Source organism: Schistocerca cancellata, chromosome 2, assembly GCF_023864275.1.
Source record: "Schistocerca cancellata isolate TAMUIC-IGC-003103 chromosome 2, iqSchCanc2.1, whole genome shotgun sequence".
Lineage (NCBI taxonomy): Eukaryota > Metazoa > Arthropoda > Insecta > Orthoptera > Acrididae > Schistocerca > Schistocerca cancellata.
The window spans coordinates 455858208-455881802 of record NC_064627.1 but is presented as its reverse complement, the minus strand read 5'-3'; the positions used below and the strand labels follow the sequence as shown (position 1 = coordinate 455881802).

Below are 23595 nucleotides of genomic sequence, written 5' to 3'. Positions count from 1 at the left end.
ACCCCCCCCCCCACCCTGCAGATCCATCCTATGTTGTCCTTCAAAGTCGACGTGGTACCAAAAGTAAACTGACTGGATGCAGCAAACGGTGATCGCACAGCTAGCATAAAATCCCTTTCAGTCACAGTAATCTCGCGCTCTGTTATAAACATTCATTGGTCCTGAGCCTCATGAGAAGTTATTTTGCTGCAATTATTAAAAAAGCCCATGGATAAACACAGCTTGTGATCAACTACTTCCACTGTAGCTGGTCATCCCCCGCATCAGCGATGAGAGCAGTCTATTCGATCAGGACGAGGGTGATAGTAACCGAAACACAAATACGCTTCGTGTTAGTCAGCAAAGCGAAGAGTGGTATCGGCCGTTGACGAAAAGAATCTCGGTTTTGCAGTAGAATACATTCCAAGTGAAATATAATTCTCGGTGTTGTTTGGTAGTTCCAGATTACAGAAAATATCTCCACAGACAAGTAAGACAACTCCATCTTTTGATGACAAGAAGAATGAGAGATCCTATAAACAAAATAAAATAAAAAAAAGACGTCGCAATGAACTTCCAAAATGCTGAAATACTACAACACAGCCGTGTATAAAATACACAACAATGGTTCACAGCGACATTGTGTAAAGTTCAGAAATGTTCAAAGAAGGAAAATGACATAATGTATGTTTTAACAGGGCAGACTACATTATCTCGCATAATGGGCATCTGTTTCTCTGATACGATTAGCAGTAAATGGAACTTTATAGCTTCTGTTACACACAAGCGGGCTTCAAGCATAATAAAGAATGATATTTTCTGGTTATTCTGGTATAAGGGAACAGTGGTCTCCCGGGCTTGTTACAGAGTAGTTACATATTTCATTTCTTATCCTTATTTATCTCTGTGTCTGTATAACACCGAGTATATCTGTGCAAGATTGTGAACGTCGACGACATGCACTGCATGACTTGTTTGGTAACTAACTTGTTACATTCACCCACTGTCCTTCCCATTGACAGTTGTAATTCTACCTTGACTCTTGTGTTACGATTTTGTTTTTCCAAACTGTTACGTTTAACAGTGGTACACGGCAATGTGGGTAGGTTTGTTTACTGAAGTACAGTTGGCTGGTATGCACTGAATGCAATAGAAATGGGAGAGGGGTACAGTTACGCTATGCTGAGTTGTTCCCCACACACAACAGACAAACCGCACTAACTTTTGCATCTACCTGAGGATTGTTGCATTACTCTGTGTTTTATGTTGTACGATTTCGTGATTGCATGTTACAAGCTTTTTCACTGTTGTAGAAATATTTTCAGAGAAACAAATGAAAAATGGAAATGGAAATAACTCTAAGTAACAAATCTGACGTTTCTCAGGACAATCGAAAAACACTGTATCTCAGTTTGCACATATCTCATTTGTATCCCAAAAATTGAGAAGCCGTTCTGATACCACAGAATTATGCTGTTCACTTCGTCATCGAAAAAATAGTGAGACAGGTTAGAAAATAAATCTTTATTAAGAATGTTCTAAGTGCCGTAACAGGAAACTGACTGAACGTAAGTGCCAATAAGAATATTTTTACTAGCTGATTCTTCCAAACAAGAAAACAGCAAGCAGCCACTATTAATAACGCCATTTATTTTCACAAATACCGCCATTGCCGGCTTCGAACTGACTGGTTCATCTTCAGATTGATGTTCACCTTCACATTACATTTGTTGTTGTTTACATTAAGTGTTGGCTGTTTTTATTTCAGCAACTAATGTAAACAACAACAAATATAATATGAATATTAACAGCCGTCTGAAAAAGAACCTATCAGTTAGAAACCGGAACGACGCCCTTTATGTAAATAAATATTATTATCAATGGAGGCCATTTGTTGTTTTCGTCTTTGCAAAAATCACCTTGCATTTTGTACACGGCCACGGTAAAAAAAAGGGCAGTATTCGACAAAATACAGGAAGAAAGTTTTTGTTCTAAGTGCCATTAACACTAAGGGATTACGTTTTATTTGTGATAATACAAGAACAGAAATACAGCATTCGCTATTTAACTAATAGAACTATAGTCACCAAACACCACGTCTCATAACTTTTAAATTTTGGAACTTCATAGGGAAGCACAGCTTGGCACGAAGACCATGCGCCACCTACTAAACCTTATTTGCAAGATTTTCTCTGCGGTTTGTACCGAGGACACAGAAGCATAAAAATAGCACTTTGTTAGAAATGGCAAGTAGAAAGATTTCCATATCTACACTTCAAATGAAACTGTGTAAATAGACAGAGCAATTCGTAATTGCCTTACTACTCTGTAACGAATTACATGGGGCTATGGGTCCCTTATATGATACTAATACAGGAGATGTCTCCGATTAGTCGCCGAAATTCTGTCGGTGGGGTTTGGCTTCGCCCCCTGTACTAAAATTTCTACACCGTTTGAAATATATCTTCTCGCTTGATATCATTTCAAAAATTTTCAGTCAAGCCTCATGGCCACTTTGATCATAGTAGCCAAATCGCACTTCCGTTCACACAATAAAATCATTGTATCCCAAATGTAATTGGTTCATAAATATTCGACTCATATTCACATGGTTCACAATGAATCAGCACTGGCAAAGTGAAACTATTCCATGTTAGTCCCAATGAATTTTGGCGAGCATCGTTTGTTTGGGTCCTTAGTCTCTTTTCACGGACGTTCGATGAACAGCATTTTTTTCAGATTGAATTCTGGAATATCTTACTTAGAATCATGATACTAATTTGTAATGACTATTATGAAAGTATTCTATCTCTTTCAGTGCTAAAATAAATTCTTTTGTATACAAGAAAGACTTTCGCAGTTGCGAATACGAACAACCATCAGCTGTATAACGGAATGACGACAGTGAAAACCTGTGCCGGACCGGGATCCAAACCCGGATTTCTTACTTTACGCGCACGGTCGCCCTAACCGTTTTGGCCGTCGTGCCCCCCTCCAGGACCAGACCCAAACTCCCACATGTCGTCGTTCCTCTGTCATAACCTGTACTCGTACACGCATTATGCAATTCCCGTACAGTCGAAGACATGGATGCATGTCCGAAGGAAACTGCATTGTTGTTCCTAACAACACAAGCACTGTAACATCGTTTTTATCCTCCGATACGAGGCAGCGACTACCGGTTAAAATGTCCACCCCTGTACGGGAATAACATAAATGTGTAAACGAGTACACATTGTGAAGCAGGAACAGCTACATATGGGAGTTTGGGTGTGGCCGTGAGTCGTGCATGGATAGTGAAAGCGGTTAAAGCGACCAGTCGCGTAAAGCGGAAAATCCGGCTTCGGTTCCCGGTCCGGTACAAATTTTCACTGTCGTCATTCCCTTATACAGTTGATGGTTGTTCGTATTCCCGACTGCGAATGCATTTCATGCGTTTCTCCAAGGCTATAGTCCTCCAGTGCCTGTTCATTCAGACATGAATGCGTGTCGGAAAGAACATTGCATCATTTTTCTTATCATTCTTCTTAACAACAAAGGCACTGCAATAACATATAAATTATTTTGTTGCCATCACGGTTAGTGAAAGCTGACAATCACGCCGTAAAGATACCTTCTGACCGCTAGACGACACATCTGTTAGCAAACGATGATACTTAAAATAGAACAATGCCAGACAAATCTGTGTTATCATTGAGACTAAAGGCGTAGAAGATTAAGAAACTTCCCGGCCGATTAAAACTGTGTGCTGGACCGAGACTCGAACTCGGGACCTTTGCCTTTCGCGGGCAAGTGCTCTACCAACTGAGCTACCCAAGCACGACTCACGCTGCCGTCCCCACAGCTTAGTATATCTCGTCTCCTACCTTCGAAACTTAACAGAAGCTCTCCTGCGAACCTTACAGAACTAGCACTCCTGGAAGAAAGGATATTGCGGAGACATGGCTTAGCCGCAGCCTGGGGAATGTTTCCAGAATGAGATTTTCACTTTGCAGCGGAGTGTGAAAATCGGAGAGCTTCTGTGAAGTTTGGAAGGTAGGAGACGAGATACTGGCACAAGTAAAGCTGTGAGGAGGAGGCGTGAGTCGTGCTTGGGTAGCTCAGCTGGTAGAGCACTTGCCCGCTAAAGACAAAGGTCCCGAGTTCGAGTCTCGGTCCGGCACACAGTTTTAATCTGCCAGGAGGTTTCATATCAGCGCACACTCCGCTGCAGAGTGAAAATCTCGTTCTGGGTAGAGGATTGTTCCACGGTTTCTAATGACGAGACCTGCGGCTATGCCACACGAGATCCTTTGCTGCGAAACATCATGAGCAGCGAATGAAGAAACACGATCTGTTTTTTTCTAGTAGCAATCTGATAGTTGCTACAGGGATCACTTTCTTGGTTTGTTTAGTTGGGTGCCAAACACCACTGCACTTGTAACAATAGCCGAGCGCCAGATAAAATATTCTTACAACTAGATAAATTTTTTAATATATCTCCGCAACTGCAGACGCAGCGGTGCTGACTCTGTCTTGTATCACAGTTACTCTTGTTCGATAGAGACTCGTTCATTATTGTCTGATTCAGTACTGATAATTTTTCCAGTTTAATTTAAGTAATTTCATGACAGACGTACAAGTGATCAGCTAGTTTTCGACTAAAACTCTCAGAAAATTTGTGTAGAAGCATATGTCTGCCTCAGCTGTCTGCATTTTCCTAGGGTTATATGTTTCTGTCGTGAAAACCAGCTGCTCTCTCGTCTTTGTGGCAACACGCGAGGAGAACCTTACTCGCTAGCATCAAAACAAGCATCCACCAGTGCTGCCTGTTCGCAAACAGGCCGGTCGTGGAAGCTTGCTGTCCCCCCTCCCCCCCCCCCCCTCAGTGAAACAAAAGATGGCGTCTCTCCCTGCTCTGTTTTTTCTTCGTTCTTCCGCAGCCGCTGTTCCGCGACAGCAGCCACTTGCCGACTGTTCTTGTTGTTTTCCTTCTGCACGCGAGCAACTGTGCCTGTATGTGTGTGTGTGTGTTTGCGTGTGGCATGAAGACGGATGGTGCCATAAATCAGCGACGGAGCGCGAAGTCTCAGTGCTGGAGCAGCAGTTGCCGTCGAATGCGCGACGCCTCGTGAAAACGAGTTAAACCGCTGTGACGGTCTTACTGTCGGCCTGGCCTGGCTATCGGAGGCGTAGAGGACCTCTTATTCTCGCCTGTCACTCACAGAGATTACCTTTTTCGAGAATACACGACTTTCGACACTGGAAGCAAATATTGTGACATCTATTCAGTACGGTGGAAGGGAAGCAGTGGTTGGGAAGGGAGTGAGACAGGGCTGTAGCCTATCCCCGATGTTATTCAATCTGTATACTGAGCAAGCAGTGAAGGAAACAAAAGAAAAATTCGGGGTAGGTATTAAAATCCATGGAGAAGAAATAAAAACTTTGAGGTTCGCCGACGACATTGTAATTCTGTCAGAGACAGCAAAGGACTTGGAAGAGCAGTTGAACGGAATGGATAGTGTTGTGAAAGGAGGATATAAGATGAACATCAACAAAAGTAAAACGAGGATAATGGAATGTAGTCGAATTAAGTCGGGTGATGCTGAGGGGATTAGATTAGGAAATGAGACACTTAAAGTAGTAAAGGAGTTTTGCTATTTGGAGAGCAAAATAACTGATGATGGTCGAAGTAGAGAGGATATAAAATGTAGACTGGCAATGGCAAGGAAAGCGTTTCTGAAGAAGAGAAATTTGTTAACATCGAGTATAGATTTAAGTGTCAGGAAGTCATTTCTGAAAGTATTTGTATGGAGTGTAGCCATGGATGGAAGTGAAACATGGACGATAAATAGTTTGGCCAAGAAGAGAATAGAAGCTTTTGAAATGTGGTGCTACAGAAGAATGCAGGAGATTACATGGGTAGATCACATAACTAATGAGGAAGTATTGAATAGGATTTGGGAGAAGAGAAGTTTGTGGCACAACTTGACTAGAAGAAGGGATCGGTTGGTAGGACATGTTCTGAGGCATCAAGGGATCACCAATTTAGTGTTGGAGAGCTGCTTGGAGGGTAAAAATCGTAGAGGGAGAGATGAATACACTAAGCAGATTCAGAAGGATGTAGGTTGCGGTAGGTACTGGGAGATGAAGAAGCTTGCACAGGATAGAGTAGCATGGAGAGCTGCATCAAACCAGTCTCAGAACCGAAGACCACGACAACAACAACTGTTCCCAACCCTGAAAAAATGATCCTGTGTTAGAATTTGTCGACTTACACTTCAAGCAATAACAGTAATTGAAACTTTTTATAGGGTGCCATGTAGCTATTCGAGCAGGGTTTGTTATAGGGAACTGTTTCTTGTAGGTAGCTCTTCCATGTCTGGGAAGCCACCTATACCTATAAACAGTTTCCTCCTAGACGAATCATAGACGTTTATAGTATCTAGGACTGTGTGTCGCGTCCCTTCACAGGTTCGGTCGGCAGCCTGGCCGAAGGTATGGCCTTTCTTGCGCAATCTTGACATTGACAATAATATGGGCTCCGGGCTATTAAGCTACCATTAACTGAATGATGGGGAGAATGCTTCCTAGGACGCTTATAGCACTGGAAATTCTGTAACGGATAGGGGAATTGTGATTCGTAGGAAATGAATAAGGATGCAAACACTTCAGGATTCAATTTAAGAACATTTTGTTTTCCCAATAGTTCAATCTAATTCGCAGCAGTGTCTTACAGTGGCTGTACGTCTTAGCAAATCACTCAGCATAAATTCAGCTTGTTATGCCCACGACACAGCATAAAGAAAATTGTACTTACTGGCATTTCCAGTCTTTCCTTCTGAACTTTTTCATATCATCCCTGTTCTAATTCATTGAGTCTCTGCAAAAAAAGGAGAACTGGTAAATAGCTCTTAATTAATTTGCCAATAAAAACAAAAATGGCAAATTAAATTTAACTACGTTGACCGTGATGCCTAGAAAGATGTTTTGTTCCAGTCCAGTGTTCTTCGAAACAACCTTAGATGTTTCCAGGGCAGACAAAACGCATTACTGTGTCCTGGATACCAACTGCGTCATTGAATAAAAATGTCCACCTTAAGTACTTCCTCTTCTACCCTTTGAGGCAACTTTACCCAGTGAAACCCATTATAGGATATCTCAGATAAATACAGAGTATACACCCCAATTCGTAGGTGACTGACAGTTTGGGTTGTATGCTTTTCGTCTCCTTCTCCATATGTAAACTCTCTGTGCAGTTGAGAAAAGTGTAAAAAACTACTTCACATAATTTTTCGTAATAACGGTGCTTCGGGAATATTTTATTTGTATACAGTAGTTACCGCTGTACTGTGCTCCGTTAGCACAGCGTCCCTAAAAGGAATATGAAACTCAACACTCCTTTCATGTCAGTGGTCTCCATTTTGGAGATAATAATTTACGTCGGTCTTCTCTCTTGCCTACGTGTAACTATGTTTTCTTGCACTAATGTGTTTTGTAGTCAGGCGTTTCCCATGAACTCTATATAGTTTAATAACGCTGGATACTAGACATTTACTTGCTCTGTCTCAGGGGCACCTGCAATTAGCTGTGGTAGAAAATCTATAAAATCCAACGTGACGATAAATAATATAGCATAGCCATGTACTAGTGAGTCAGTACTGTCCCAAACTTGCTACAGTACAAGGGGAATCAAAAGATATTAATTTCTTAGAGATGTATCGCAAAAAAGAGTCGCGAATCTGCTTGTTTATATTAGTTTCTCGGTACCCATGGATTCCTTTGAGTTAAAGGGAACGAATTGCATCATGCTTGAAGAAAACTATATTTAATACTCACAGGGAAGAAATTAAATTTAACGATTTGTCACTTCGACAATTTTCTTAAATCATTAAAACAGAATTGCATTCCTCGTCAGTTATGGAACGGCAACAGAATGAACACATCCATAATAACATATTCTCTGTTCGTTGACGCTGATGTCGCAAGCCCCAGTAAAATAGATCGTCAATTAGAAAAACTATTGTAAAACTCCCCTCAACATAGACAAACGAAAAATTATAATCATTTCATTAAAATCCACAAGGTTCAGTGCGAAACAGCTCTCTCTGTTCGAGAAAATTATTTGTCACATAACGCAATGCGAAATTGTTTCACAACTGGTCCAACCAATTTAGTTCCCCGCAGCAAGTAATTACAGCGGCGCGCTTTAAAAGTGATTAACATCCCGTGATTTATGCACCAATAATAACATGTGCGAACATTGCGTATTACATTAAGCACTCTCCTGCAACCTACTATAATCGGGTCTACTGTAGAAATAATTAATATGAAGCGGAAGCACCAAATGAGAAACAGGATTCACCAATGAAAACACGCATTTATATTGGAACGTTTCATTACATAATACAGTTCGCCAAAGAGAGAAAATTTTATTTCTGGAAGGTTCATTCAGTCCGTAGCTATGTCATCGTATAGCTTCTCCCAGGAACGCCCCCACGCGATTTGGAAAAAGGAGGAGTACTTCATGTCTGAATCTGCCACAGTTGAGGTAGCTCAGCTGGTAGTGTGTTGTTCACGAGAGGCAAATATCCATCTGCATATGCATCTAAGTACATACTCCGCGAACCACTGTATGGTGCGTGGCAGAGCGTACCCTGTACCAATACTAGTCATTTCCTTTTCTGTTCGACACGCAAACAGAGCGAGGGAAACATGACTATCTTTATGCCTCCGTACAAGCCCCAATCTCTTTAATCTTATCCTCATGGTCGGTACGCGAAATGTGTGTTGGCGGCAGCAGAATCATTTTGCGGTCAGACTCAAATGCCGGTCCTCTAATTTTTCTAAGTAGCCTTCCCCCTAGTGATACACATTTGCGTTCCCGCAGCGTCTCCGTAACGCTCAGGTGTCGATCGAACCTACCGGTAACAAGTCTAGCAGTCTGCCCCTGAATTGCTTCGATGTCTTCCTTTAATCCGACATGGTGCGGATCCTAAACATTCAAGCAGTACTCAACAACGTGTCGCACTGGTCCAAAAATGGCTCTAAGCTCAATGGGACTTAACATCTGAGGTCTTCAGTCCCCTAGAACGTAGGACTACTTAAATCTAACTAACCTAAGGACATCACACACATCCATGCCCGAGACAGGATTCGAACCTGCGACCGTAGCAGACTCGTAGCTCCGGACTGAAGCGTCGCACTAGTTTTCTATACGCGGCAGGCTTTACAGGCGAACCATACTTTTCTTAAATTTTCCCAATAAACCGAAGTCGACCGTTCGTCTTCCCCACTGCAGTCCTTACATGCTCATTCCATCGTACTTGTATTTCTTTGCAACGTTACGCCTAGACATTTAGTCGATGTGACGGTGTCAAGCAGCACAGTAAAAATAATGTATTCGAACTTCATGGGTTTGTTTTTCCTACTCCTCTGCATTAACTTAAGTTTTTGTGCTTTTAGAACTAGCTGTCATGTTCGTGCTTCCGTTCGGAATGCAGGGTTTTAACATCCTAGGAAGTGTCACTACGCCGTGGGTTACAATGCCGACCTGTAGGATCATTTGAGCAAGACTCGATCGCCTAGATATATGACTGTAGCAGCTAGAAGAAGCTTGATTATTAGCATATAGAGGCCTGTCGTGCGCAAGGAGTAAGCGTTCGTCATAAAGCAGTTGCTTTCTCTTTGTGCCGGCCGCGGTGGTCTAGCGGTTCTAGGCGCTCAGTTCGGAACCGCGGGACTGCTACGGTCGCAGGTTCGAATCCTGCCTCCGGGCATGGATGTGTGTGATGTCCTTAGGTTAGTTAGGTTTAAGTAGTTCTAAGTTCTAGGGGACTGATGACCACAGATGTTAAGTCCCATAGTGCTCAGAGCCATTTGAACCATTTTTTTCTCTTTGTGCGGCTCCTCAAGTACTACGGAAGCTCTTCCTTGACGTCGTTATACAGTTCCTACTGTGCTATTCCTTCTTCTAGTTAGCGCTTTTCATCTCTTCCACTCCACGTCGATTCTGCGGGAAACCTCCATATTTCTTATCGTGCAAGCTCACTTAATTATCCAGTAGGTCTTGCCAGAGCTGTGGTCGAGTGAACATAGTGTACAAGCTCTCTCCGGAAGCGTGTGTCTTATTTCCGCGTGCAGTGTCTCAAGAAGTGATTGTTGCCTAACGGAGTACATAGTTGAACAAGTAAACAGTAGCGGTTTAAAACAGTGATATTTGATGAACCCTACGCCGAAAGAGCCGCAGTCTATCAGGCCTTCGTGGAGAAGCAGACATGAACAATGAAATATCACGATGTAGCGAAAAGACAGATAGGCAAATGGGACACTTAATGAACTGAGTGCTGAGGGGTACAAAGGCCCCCACTGCTTTACCTCTCTGGCGAAGAACGGACGTGAAGGCTTATAAACTCATTACACAGCTCTCAAGGAATTAGGAGAACCCGTATAAGGATCCACGGCAAAACCTAGATCTTGCGATACGTCAGGGAGTAAGAGGAGATCGGCAGCACGAGACCATAACGTGCAAGAGTGGCCATTCAGGGGGAGGAGGGAGGGGGGGATTGGGGCGGAGCAGAAACGGAGAGATACATTAGCTGGAGGACGAACCCGAATTTCCCAATACATCAATACAAATCGGACATATAAAGGATGGAGTAATTATAAACTTGTTTTTAGTTACAAGTAACACATCTTTCGCTGCAGCTGCCTACAATTTAAATCTTATACATAGATAAGCGTAGTGTACAAATATAAGTTTTATGAAAATTATACCTTTTTTGCTGTAAATTGATTAAAAAATTGTACACAGATAATAGTCAAAACTGACAGCTGTTACTGATATCTATAAACTGTGGTTGGTTGTATGGTCAAGAAACTGAAAGCCAGTAAATAAATATCCAGTACCGTTCTGCAACATCGCATCTCTAGCGCTTCAGTTATCCTCTTCTCTGGTTTTCCCACAGTCCATAATTCACTTCCGTACAATGTTGTGCATCACGCATCTGAGTGTACGTGTTCAGAAATTTATTCTTCCAACTAGCTGAGTAGCCCGCGTTGCCCGGATATGTATTTCAATTCTGTTGGTCAATCTCCTCCTTCCCCCCTCTGTCTGTCAACCTCCTCCATTCCTTCCTCTCCATTCTTTGCCCCTGTCACTCTCTATCTGCTACTCCATCCCTCTCTCTCTCTCTCGACCTTCTCCTCTCCCTCTCCCTGTCCACCTCGTCCTCTTTCTTTTCTATGTCCATCTCCTTCCCCCTGTCTCTGTGCAGTACAATGATATAATTTTGTAGCTACATTCGGCGGCATATGTGGATACCATGTGGTTAATACGTCGCGAATAGAGTCAGTATTAAAGACGTAATAAATTCAAACGTCATGCACGATGCGAAAATTTTTCACGCATCTCAGTGTTTATGACGTCATATCTCCTGAACTATGTGCCACACAATGATATAATTTTGCATGTATATTCAGTGCTGTATATGAACACTGTCTGCAAGATGTGTCGTGAACATAGTCAGTAATAGAGAAGAAATAAATCGAAGCGTTATGCCTGACGAGATAGTTTCACTGCGAAAATGTAGTAAGTGATACACTTTTTTCGTTTCTCCATTGTGTGGGGGGTGTCAACAAGGAAGGGTTTCGTTAAGGTTTGAAATTATGTGTAAAGTTTGTTGCAAGTCATTGAGTGCTCTCATTCTGAAATACTGGATGGATAAAATCTGGCTATTTGCACGTCGTGACCTATCCTTGTTTTTCATTCTACCCTTACCGCTTTGACATGTAGATGGTTCTTATCCACACAGCGATTTTTTCCAGACGGTTAGTAGTACTGTTCCAAGTTTGGTTGAAATCGGTCAAGTGGTTTCGGAGGAGATGTGGAACGTTCGTACATAAATACGTACATTTTTATAATACGTATGAATCTTTCTTTCTCGTGATCTGATTTTGGTGAAATAAGCCTATACGGTGCCCTAGCTGCACTGAAGTTACCACTGAGAAGCCCACCAAAATCCGTCTAGCAGTTTTGGGGATCAGCGTGTTCAAAGACAATCAGACAGACATAACGGTTTTACAGATTTGCTATTTGTATAGATTATGTGCTGTGTTTGAAACTTGTGGACTTCTTTTAGCGAGGAATGCTCTCTTTATCAGTGCTGCTCTGCTTTTTGGATCCTCTTTGCTTCCTCCGTTACCCTTCTACCCCACGGTATCTGAATTACAGCAAGTACTCTGCTACTTGCTCCACAATGTTGTGGTTATTGCTAATCTCATTTCTGCAACTTCTCATTGCTTTCGTCTTTTTTTCGTTTTTACTCTCAAACCACACTATTTGCTCTGTAGACTGTTCATTCTCAACAGTAGGGCAGAAAGTCCGCACCCCTGCCTTGCACCCAGCGCGTCTTTCATGGTCTTCCTTCATAGCCTGTCCCCTCTTGGTTCTTGTACATGTTGTCTTTACCTATAGCTTATAATTTTTTTTTAGAATTTTTAACATCTTACGCCATACACGTTGTTGAAAGCTTTTTTTCTAGATCAGCAAATCCTGTGAAAGTACCATGATTTTTCTTTAGTTTTATCACCAGTATCAAGCGCAACGTCAGAGCTTCCTCTCTGGTGCTTTTACCTTTCCTAAGGCCCAGATCATAGTCGTCCAATCGATCAATTTTCTTTAAATTGTTCGTTGTATTACTCTTCTTAACTACTTGGATACCACAGCTATTAGCAAGTTAACATCTCCTCCTTACAAACACATTACTTAAAACAACAAAAGAATGTAAAAGTTTTGAGACACGTAATAATTTACGTATCTGGTGTCCTTTGTGGAGAGACGGCTAACTAAGGCATATGTTTTCACTCTTTCCTCCACCTTTCCATCTCTGCACTGAAATCATCAACAGGACACAGATACCTATCTGCTGTAATTGGTTTGAGGACAGAAAGGGGACCAAACTACAATATGTGGGCAAGTAGCACGAAAATTCAGGCGCAACATTGGACTTTCAATAAATGACTAGACACCGATAGTAAAGTAATACACCGAGTAAATCAAGCTGCATTGATATCTGATGGCCTTAGCCGGTTTGTAGCCTGAATTCCTCTCGCAAAATGTCGATAATCGTTAAGAAAGAGGTTAGCGCCAGATCCGAGAGTAGAAACGTCGTAACCAACAATACGCCGCAAGGTAGCACAATATCGTTTTGTTGGTTCAGTCAAAATAGTAATATATTCACACCTTCCCCTTTAATTTTCCTCTTTTCACAGTTATATTTAACTCAGAACTATGGTGTGGAATGGAACACTTAGATTTATTGGCAGAGTTCTTGCACCAGTTGTAGAATATTGTTCCCGTGTCTGCAACCCTTATCAGGTGGGAATGAGAACAGACATCGAACGAATAGAAAGACACGCTGTTAGGATCATTACAGGTCGACACAGTTCTTACAAAAGTTTAATGAGAATACTTAAGGAAGTTGTGGGAATACTTGGTAGGAGACACTATAGTTTTCGCGAAACTATGATGATTACGTGTAGGTAATGTATATTGGAAGAAGGCTGTGCGACCATTATGCTTCCACCAACATGTACCTCACGGAAGGAGCACGGAAAAGATAGGAGAGATTAGGGTGAGAACAGAGGCTCCCAGACAGTTCATTACGCGAATGGAGTGAGGAATAATGTGATATTAGTACGATACCCTCTCCGCCATGCAATGTACAGTATCTAGCGGAGTTTTTGTGCAGATGTAGATGTGTATGTTCCACTCAACCAGCTACTCGCTGATCTGTCAACTTTCATCTCATTGTTTTATTCAGAGTGCTCAAACGGCATAGAAATTTACCGGATTATAAATAAAATACACTCCTGGAAATGGAAAAAAGAACACATTGACACCGGTGTGTCAGACCCACCATACTTGCTCCGGACACTGCGAGAGGGCTGTACAAGCAATGATCACACGCACGGCACAGCGGACACACCAGGAACCGCGGTGTTGGCCGTCGAATGGCGCTAGCTGCGCAGCATTTGTGCACCGCCGCCGTCAGTGTCAGCCAGTTTGCCGTGGCATACGGAGCTCCATCGCAGTCTTTAACACTGGTAGCATGCCGCGACAGCGTGGACGTGAACCGTATGTGCAGTTGACGGACTTTGAGCGAGGGCGTATAGTGGGCATGCAGGAGGCCGGGTGGACATACCGCCGAATTGCTCAACACGTGGGGCGTGAGGTCTCCACAGTACATCGATGTTGTCGCCAGTGGTCGGCGGAAGGTGCACGTGCCCGTCGACCTGGGACCGGACGGCAGCGACGCACGGATGCACGCCAAGACCGTAGGATCCTACGCAGTGCCGTAGGGGACCGCACCGCCACTTCCCAGCAAATTAGGGACACTGTTGCTCCTGGGGTATCCGCGAGGACCATTCGCAACCGTCTCCATGAAGCTGGGCTACGGTCCCGCACACCGTTAGGCCGTCTTCCGCTCACGCCCCAACATCGTGCAGCCCGCCTCCAGTGGTGTCGCGACAGGCGTGAATGGAGGGACGAATGGAGACGTGTCGTCTTCAGCGATGAGAGTCGCTTCTGCCTTGGTGCCAATGATGGTCGTATGCGTGTTTGGCGCCGTGCAGGTGAGCGCCACAATCAGGACTGCATACGACCGAGGCACACAGGGCCAACACCCGGCATCATGGTGTGGGGAGCGATCTCCTACACTGGCCGTACACCACTGGTGATCGTCGAGGGGGACACTGAATAGTGCACGGTACATCCAAACCGTCATCGAACCCATCGTTCTACCATTCCTAGACCGGCAAGGGAACTTGCTGTTCCAACAGGACAATGCACGTCCGCATGTATCCCGTGCCACCCAACGTGCTCTAGAAGGTGTAAGTCAACTACCCTGGCCAGCAAGATCTCCGGATCTGTCCCCCATTGAGCATATTTGGGACTGGATGAAGCGTCGTCTCACGCGGTCTGCACGTCCAGCACGAACGCTGGTCCAACTGAGGCGCCAGGTGGAAATGGCATGGCAAGACGTTCCACAGGACTACTTCCAGCATCTCTACGATCGTCTCCATGGGAGAATAGCAGCCTGCATTGCTGCGAAAGGTGGATATACACTGTACTAGTGCCGACATTGAGCATGCTCTGTTGCCTGTGTCTATGTGCCTGTGGTTCTGTCAGTGTGATCATGTGATGTATCTGACCCCAGGAATGTGTCAATAAAGTTTCCCCTTCCTGGGACAATGAATTCACGGTGTTGTTATTTCAATTTCCAGGAGTGTATGTGTTATATATTACTGACTTTATATGCCTGCTCATTGGCATACCTTGTAAGTTTACGTGAGTATGATAGCCTCTGGGGCTTGTTGTGTACTGCTGGGACAGGACAGAAGCAGCTCACAGGCAGACACCGCTAACACGTCGGTCAGCTCAGTCGGGCAGTCGGAGGCGGCGAGCTGGTGATATCTGCAACGGAAAAGGTATGTCAGTGGAGGAAAATACGCACAAGTTGTAATGGAACTGGTCAGTAACTCAATTCCGCTACGTATAGAACTTGTAAATACATTAAACAAAATGGATTATTCGATGCACTCCATAAATTTACTGTACTGTACAGACAGGTTCGAAATCGCAATTTCGCGCTCCATTAGTTTTAACGACGGCAATAAACTAGTATTGGAAATAAAGAGGAAGGAGAAATGAAGACGGAATAACAGTAAGAGATGGATTAAAAGAGTAAGTGAAGAGAATAAGTGACAGGATGATGAAAACCAAAATATCACTCAAAGGGACGAACATAGAGGTAATACAAGTGTATGCGTCGCAGATGGTTGCACTTCTGAGAAGAAGCAAGAGTCTGAAGAGGAAATGCAAAAGCAGATGGGGGATTTAAACGCACACGTTGAAATAGGAAGATAAGGCTGCGACAGTGTGCTTGGACCAGAGGGTTGGAGCTGCCGAAATGAGGAAGGTGAAAGACTACTGGCGTTCTGTCAAACCTTGCTGGCTGGCTTGCTGGTTGGGAAATCTTGGTTCAGGAAAAGGGAGAACCACAGGATTACCTGGTACAGTCATGACTTAAAGAGAAAGTCGATAGTTGACTACTTCCTGCACGATAGTGAGATGAATAGGAACATCATTGACATTAAGGTAATGCCATCAGATGCCTTGGATAGCGACCACCGTTGGCTGGTAATGAACTTGAGAGAGACTAAGGATAGTAAAGGGATAAAATGGCTCTGAGCACTGTGGGACTTCTGAGGTCATCAGTCCCCTAGAACTTAGAACTACTTACACCTAACCAACCTAAGGACATCACACACATCCATGCCCGAGGCAGGATTCGAACCTGCGACCGTAGCAGTCACGCGGTTCCAGACTGTAGCGCCTAGAACCGCACGGACACTCCGGCCGGCATAAAGCGACAGAAAACCAGGAAAGACGTATAAGGGTATGCTGGTTGAAGAAGGAAGAAAGGAGGCTACAGTACCTACAAGCAGTAAAGGAAGGCATCTCAAAAGAAGAACCAAAAACGGTAGAAGAGAAATGGGGTACATTCAAGGGAACATTAGTAAGTGCGACGGAAGCAATATGTGGGAGAACAAGCAACAAAAGGAGATGGAAAGAAACACACTGGTGGAATGATAAAACAAAGGATATAGTAAAGAAGAAGAATAGAGCCTTTAGGATATGATTCCAGAAGAGATCAGTAGAGACACGAGAACAGTAGAGACTAGAGAACAGTATCAGGCAAGAAAGAAAGAAGCCAAAAGAGTGGTGGATGAAGAAAAAAGAAAGTGGATGGAACAGTGGACCAGAATGATGGAGGAGGGTACTGAAGGTTCAAAGAAGGTGTTATATGGGATGATTAAAAGTCAGAGGAAGAACGTTACGACAGGTTATGCTCGAATGGTGAACAGAAGTGGACAAGATGTAGAGAATAAGGAGGAACTCAAGAATATGAAGAAGGAGTATTTTGAAGAACTCCTGAACCCGAAAGGAGACCTGGATGAGAAGGAACAAGCCTACGAGAAAAGAGGAGGAACAGCAAATAGAAAAAGACCATACATGGGCAGAAGTGGAAAAGGCATTGGGCAAGATGAAGGGAGGGAAGTCACCAGGTCTGGATGAGCTAAGTGTAGAGATGGTAAGAGCAGCAGGAGAGGTGGGGATACAATGGCTATAACGAGTAATGCAAATTGTGTGGAGACAGAAGATGATCCCAGAAGACTGGAAGAAGGGAATAATCGTCCCAACCTTTAAGAAGGGAAATTGAAAAGAATGAAAGAACTATCGGGGGATAACATTGATGTCATTTTGCAAAGATTTTTGAGAAAATTTTGGAAGCATGAATTCGGGCAAAATTAGAAGAAAGAATGAAAGAAGAGCAACATGGCTTCAGAACAGGAAGGTCCACGGTGGATCTAATTTTTGCTGTAAGACAACTGCAGGAACAGCACTATGAATATGGAATAGATCTACTATTGATCTTGTTGGACATTGAAAAAGCGTATGATAGTGTACGTAGAAGCAAAGTGTGGAAAGCCCTGGAGAACAGAGGAGTAGCAAAACAGTTTATATGGAGGATAAGGGAAATGTACCATGGAAGTGTGAGCTGTGTGGAAGTGGGAGGAGAGATATCGGCTTGGATTGAACAGAAGAATGGCTTGAGGCAGGGAAGTGCACTTTCACCTTACTCTTCATTTTACTGATGGATGATATAATGAGTACAGTAGCACAAGTAATTGGTGAAAGGAAGATGAAAGCTATGGTGTTTGCAGAGGATCTGATTATTTGGGGGAATAAGGAGGAGGAAGTACAAGTGCAGTTGGATGTATGGGAACGAACAGTACAAGAATATAGGATGAAATTTAGTATAAGTAAGAGTGAGATGATTACCACAACAAGAAAGAAGGAGAGAGGAAAAACTGGAATAACAATTGGTGAGGAACGATTGAGTAGAGGGGAGAGTTTCAAGTACCTAGGAAGCCTGATAAAAAAAGATGGAAAAAACAACAGAGAAATAAACGAGCGGGGGAGAAAAGCAGAAGCACTTCGGAAGAGGGTCAGAATCCTGATATGGATGGAGCAAGGATGTACCCCAAATCAGTAAAAAGGTTATATACCGGTCATACTACGTCCCGATCCTGACATATGCATCAGAAACCTGGGTTATGAAAGCAAGAGGGAAAAGCGAAGTACAAGCTAGTGAGATGAAATTCTTGAGAAACAGTATTGGAGTGACAAAGATAGATAGGCTAAGAAATGAGATGATCAGAGAGTTAATGAAGGTGGACCCATTACAGGAGGAAATAGAGAAATCAAGGCTGAGATGGTACGGACACATTAAGAGAATGGAGGAGAAGAGGACACCCAGGAGGAAACACGAGATGAAACTGGAAGGAAAGACACCAAGAGGAAGACTGAGAGACAGATGGCTGAAAGGAGTAGAGGAATGCGTTCGGAAGAAAGGTGAAGACGGAGAGATGGTGGCAAGACAGAAGAGATGGAGACCTATGTTCCATACTGACCCGGCCAGAGGCTGGAAACTGTCAAAGATGATGATGATGAATAAAATAGTACTGTACCCTTATACATGGAACATGTGTTCAAACATGGCTCTAACATTATTATTATTTACGTTACTTTCATGTTTGAACACATACACTGCATGTAAATGTAAGAAACTTCTTTTTTTTGGTACAGTTAATGTATTCACGGATACGACTACTGACAACTACAAACTGTGGAATGGAATGACGATAGTGAAAATTTGTGCCAGACCGGGAGTCGAACCCAATTTCCCGCTTGCTGAGAGCGGGCCCCTTACCAATTTCGGCTATAAGTGAGCGCCTCACGGTCACACTCAAAACTCCATATTTATCTTATTTGCCGTACTGTCGTTAGAACTGCACGGAATGAGCAGCTTACAATTTCTAACTTGTTTGTGTCGTATAGTAAACTTATGTATCAAATAATCAATTTTTGTTAATGTATCTATAGTTGTCATACATAGCGAAAGATGAATTCTTCTACTACATTGTCTATTACAGAAACGTAAAAAAGGGTATACTGAAATTCCTATTACCTCATTATCAATTGTAATAAATACAGCTAACTTTCTTATCTGTGTTCTAGGACACCGCCATCTTTGTCTCTAAAAGCCAAGAAGACAGTATATTTTATGATAGTTGTGATACGTTAGGAATCTGATCTACAGCATCCACCTTTTTGTTTTATTGTCATATGTCAAAACCTGAGATATCTACGACTATGGCTCGGCGTCAGCTTGTGCAAGGCACATATCGACATGCATCACGATAACGTTAAGAAATTTTGGGATACACAGGTCATTGAGCACAAACAAACATTGAAGAAATTAAAATAACATTTTACTTATTAGCGCTATCGGTTTTGTCGTGTGTCAGTTTACAAGCATCCTCCTTAGTTTCAGAAGCCTGTTGTTCAATTAGTACAACATTTACTATGGAAACACTTTTACAAGTGCAACCAAACTAACAACGAAGAAAAAAGAACTATTATTTACTTTTGCATGTGGAATTTTAGGGTCGAATAGAACTATTTGAAGCTTCCCTACACGGGGTGAACATTAATAAAACCGACAAACTGTGGGGATGGATTCCTGGATGGAAATAGAGGAAAAAAGGTCCTATGAATAAGTGTCCGGAGATGGTGTTGACGAATAAAAGTTCTTCTGAGCACGTGCCGTGTGTTGCTTTTATGTTTCAGGCTGTGTGATTGACTAGGCTTATCGTAAGCAGCAGTATGGTCCGGTATTCATGTCGGGAACAAGCCAAGATGATGTTTGTGTACGACCAAGCTTATAGAAACGGTCGAGAGGCAGAACCTGACCCTCCAAAAAGGGGGTACGCAAAGACCGTCTCCTGCCTGCACGCTCGTCTCTCTAAAAAAAGATGCATGATGACACAAACAATCAAAAAGAGCTTGAGATTGGCTGTGATGTGGTGGGTGTGTGCGAGGGTACTAGTTTTGCTGCCTCTCGACAGTCTCCATCTGCTTAGTCATACATAAAGACCATCTCGGTTTATGCCCGACATGAATACCGGACCATTCTGGTGCTTACAGTACACTACTTCAATCACACAGCCTACAACAACCAGGAACACACAGCACGTGGCCACAGAAACTTCATTCGTCGGCGCCATCTACCGTGGCAACGATGCTCTTCCGGACACTTGTTATAGGATGTTTCTTCCTCTATTTCCACTAACGAACCCGTTTCTGCAGTTTGTCAGTTTTATTACTATTCACCCTGTATATAGACGCAGTACAATATTTGGTCTTACCAATCTGTTAAGTAAAGCTTGCCCTACTATTATCAGGAAAGTTGCAATTTTTCACAAAATGTTGGTTAGGTGGAATGATTTTGTTTTGAATGAAATTCTGCTCCCTACTACATAGCGGTGTAAAGGTATCATTTTCGGAGCACTGGAAGGCTGTAGGTAACAGAAATTAATGGATTGAGTTTGCAGTAGCTACTTATTAGCTTGTAAGTTTCGCATCAAGTGATTGAACAGCCATTAAAAGAAGGCATCATCTTGCTGAGACTGTATATTATCTGAGTGAGACGCCTTATTCACGACTATTGGTTAATTTTAACTCAAAGCTACACACGGTAACGACAGATTCGCCGAAACATTTGCAGTTACTTACAATCAAAACAGCCTTGGGATAGACACCTAACATGCACTAAACTAAATGAAGGACTTACAAACACAAAAGAGCAGTGGAGCACATTCTACAGGCTTTCAGAAGAAGAGCCTCGTCCCCACATATCCTATCCCACACAACAACACGCCCCTCCATGACAATCTCATTAAATCCAACCCCTTTAAGTCCTTTGCTTGAAGTCAGTAGGCCCGCATCTCGTGGTCGTGCGGTAGCGTTCTCGCTTCCCACGCCCGAGTTCCCGGGTTCGATTCCCGGCGGGGTCAGGGATTTTCTCTGCCTCGTGATGGCTCGGTGTTGTGTGCTGTTCTTAGGTTAGTTAGGTTTAAGTAGTTCTAAGTTCTAGGTGACTTATGACCGCAGCAGTTGAGTCCCATAGTGCTCAGAGCCATTTGAAGTCAGTACCTCCATTAGACTTGTTTATTTACAGTGTTACATTTACACGTACACAATCATGATTTCGGCTTCAAAGTGCCATTATCAAGTGTTTTAAGTGTTATAAATTGCCTAAGATGGCATACTGTCATATTAAAATACACTATTAGACACATTATGTAAGAGTCGATATTTTTGGGTGAGCCTACTGCTTTGTTTCATAACACTTGAAACACTTAATAATGGCACTTTGAAGCCAAAATCATGATTGTGTAAGTGTAAATGTAACACTGTAAATAAACAACAGTCTAATGACGGTACTGGCTTTAAAGAAATATATTATGACTGTGGCCCCGCATTATGAAAAAATTACTTTAAGTCCTGTCTGGAAAACATCTGAATCATCCCACTTGATCTCCGCTTTGATTAATCTTTGCATCTCGATACTTATGAACCTACAAACATATATACCCTAATGTCGCACTACACTTACACAGCACCACACAAAAAGACTAAAAACACCAATAACACCAATAACAGCTGAAGACATAACACAAATACTGGCTGAATAGAGAAACACTAAGCCTGATTATAGCCCTAAGACATATCGTCATCTCGAAGAATGTTTCATGTTGTTGTTGTTGTGGTCTTCAGTCCTGAGACTGGTTTGATGCAGCTCTCCATGCTACTCTATCTTGTGCAAGCTTCTTCATCTCCCAGTACCTACTGCAACCTAAATCTTTCTGAATCTGCTTAGTGTATTCATCTCTTGGTCTCCCCCTACGATTTTTACCCTCCACGCTGCCCTCCAATACTAAATTGGTGATCCCTTGATGCCTCAGAACATGTCCTACCAACTGATCCCTTCTTCTGGTCAAGTTGTGCCACAAACTTCTCTTCTCCCCAATCTTATTCAATACTTCCTCATTAGTTATGTGATCTACCCATCTAATCTTCAGCATTCTTCTGTAGCACCACATTTCGAAAGCTTCTATTCTCTTCTTGTCCAAACTATTTACCGTCCATGTTTCACTTCCATACATGGCTACACTCCATACAAATACTTTCAGAAATGACTTCCTGACACTTAAATCTATACTCGATGTTAACAAATTTTTATTCTTCAGAAACGCTTTCCTTGCCATTGCCAGTCTACATTTTATATCCTCTCTACTTCGACCATCATCAGTTATTTTGCTCCCCAAATAGCAAAACTCCTTTACTACTTTAAGTGTCTCATTTCCTAATCTAATACCCTCAACATCACCCGACTTAATTCGACTACATTCCATTATCCTCGTTTTGCTTTTGTTGATGTTCATCTTATATCCTCCCTTAAAGACACTATCCATTCCGTTCAACTGCTCTTCCAAGTCCTTTGCTGTCTCTGACAGAATTACAATGTCATCGGCGAACCTCAACGTTTTTATTTCTTCTCCATGGATTTTAATACCTACTCCGAATTTTTCTTTTGTTTCCTATGTTTCATATCTTACCACAAATTACTTGTCGTCCTTTACAGTATTGTCCTTTAGACAGGTTGTTACCTAGAGAAGTGGAAAACTTTCAAAGTCTTAGTTTTTATAAAACCTGATACATGATCACATCAAACCTCATCTTACTCACATCAGCCTCACTTCTATTTGCACCAAAACGCTTGACACAATCCTCTAGAGCGAGGTTTCCCAAATTTTTTCTCCAACGGAACACTTTGCGAATACTAGTATTTTGGTGGAACACCTTGTTTATTTTGAAGGTCAATAAAATATTTTAAAAATGAGGAAGATTTGTTTTATTGAGTGATCATTACAATTTTAAATCGTAACTAATAATACAGGAATCACAATAAAATTTTAAAAAAGTAACTAGAAATGTAAAAATATCGAAAGAGAAACTCCGCCATGTTGTTATTTCTCGGAGCACTTATTAACTTCCCACGGACTACCAGTGTTCCCTAAAACACAGTTTGGGGAATCCTACTCTAGAGCAATTCAAGCGCATACCCAATCTGCATGGCCTCCACGCGGCTACGGCATGGGAGAGAGAGCGTGAATAGAATTCGCATACTTTGGTGGAGGTTTCAAAAGATAACCAGTGCTGCTTCGCCTAATGAAAGCCGAGTGAGCACATGTACTACAGGGCTACGCGAATGGCACAGCCGTGTGTGCAATACATTGTTCACGCCAAGGCGGATTTCACGCGCGTGCATTCACTTGCACGTAGGCTGCGAATGTGCAGCGTGCGCATTCGTGATGCGCTTTCCTTACACCAGAATTGGACGAAGTTGATTCTAATGACGAATAATGAAGTAGAAACATTTATTCTTCATCTGTGAATAAAAAGTGTAATGAACAACAAAGATTAAATCCAAGACCGTCTGTTATTCCAGTTCTCTGTCCTTTATTAACCGAATGCAATTTTTTAAATTAGCTTTCAGAAGAAGTCTTTTTGTCAGGCATCTCAACAGAAAATTTATTCGATTTTCGAAGATTTGCCGTTGTGAAACTAAAGAAAATACTTTCTACACATGCAGTGAGGATATC

The 23595-nt window shown here is 42.6% G+C and overlaps 1 protein-coding gene across 1 annotated transcript in view; it reads right to left on the bottom strand.

Annotated features, from left to right (window-relative positions):
- The window catches only part of LOC126161952 (glucose dehydrogenase [FAD, quinone]-like), a 210591-nt gene that overhangs the window by 50091 nt on the left and 136905 nt on the right, over positions 1 to 23595 (bottom strand). Inside the window, exon 2 of the mRNA XM_049918132.1 lies at positions 15295 to 15433. The gene's annotated coding sequence lies outside the window, so the exon portion shown is untranslated. The remainder of the gene's footprint in view (positions 1 to 15294; positions 15434 to 23595) is intronic.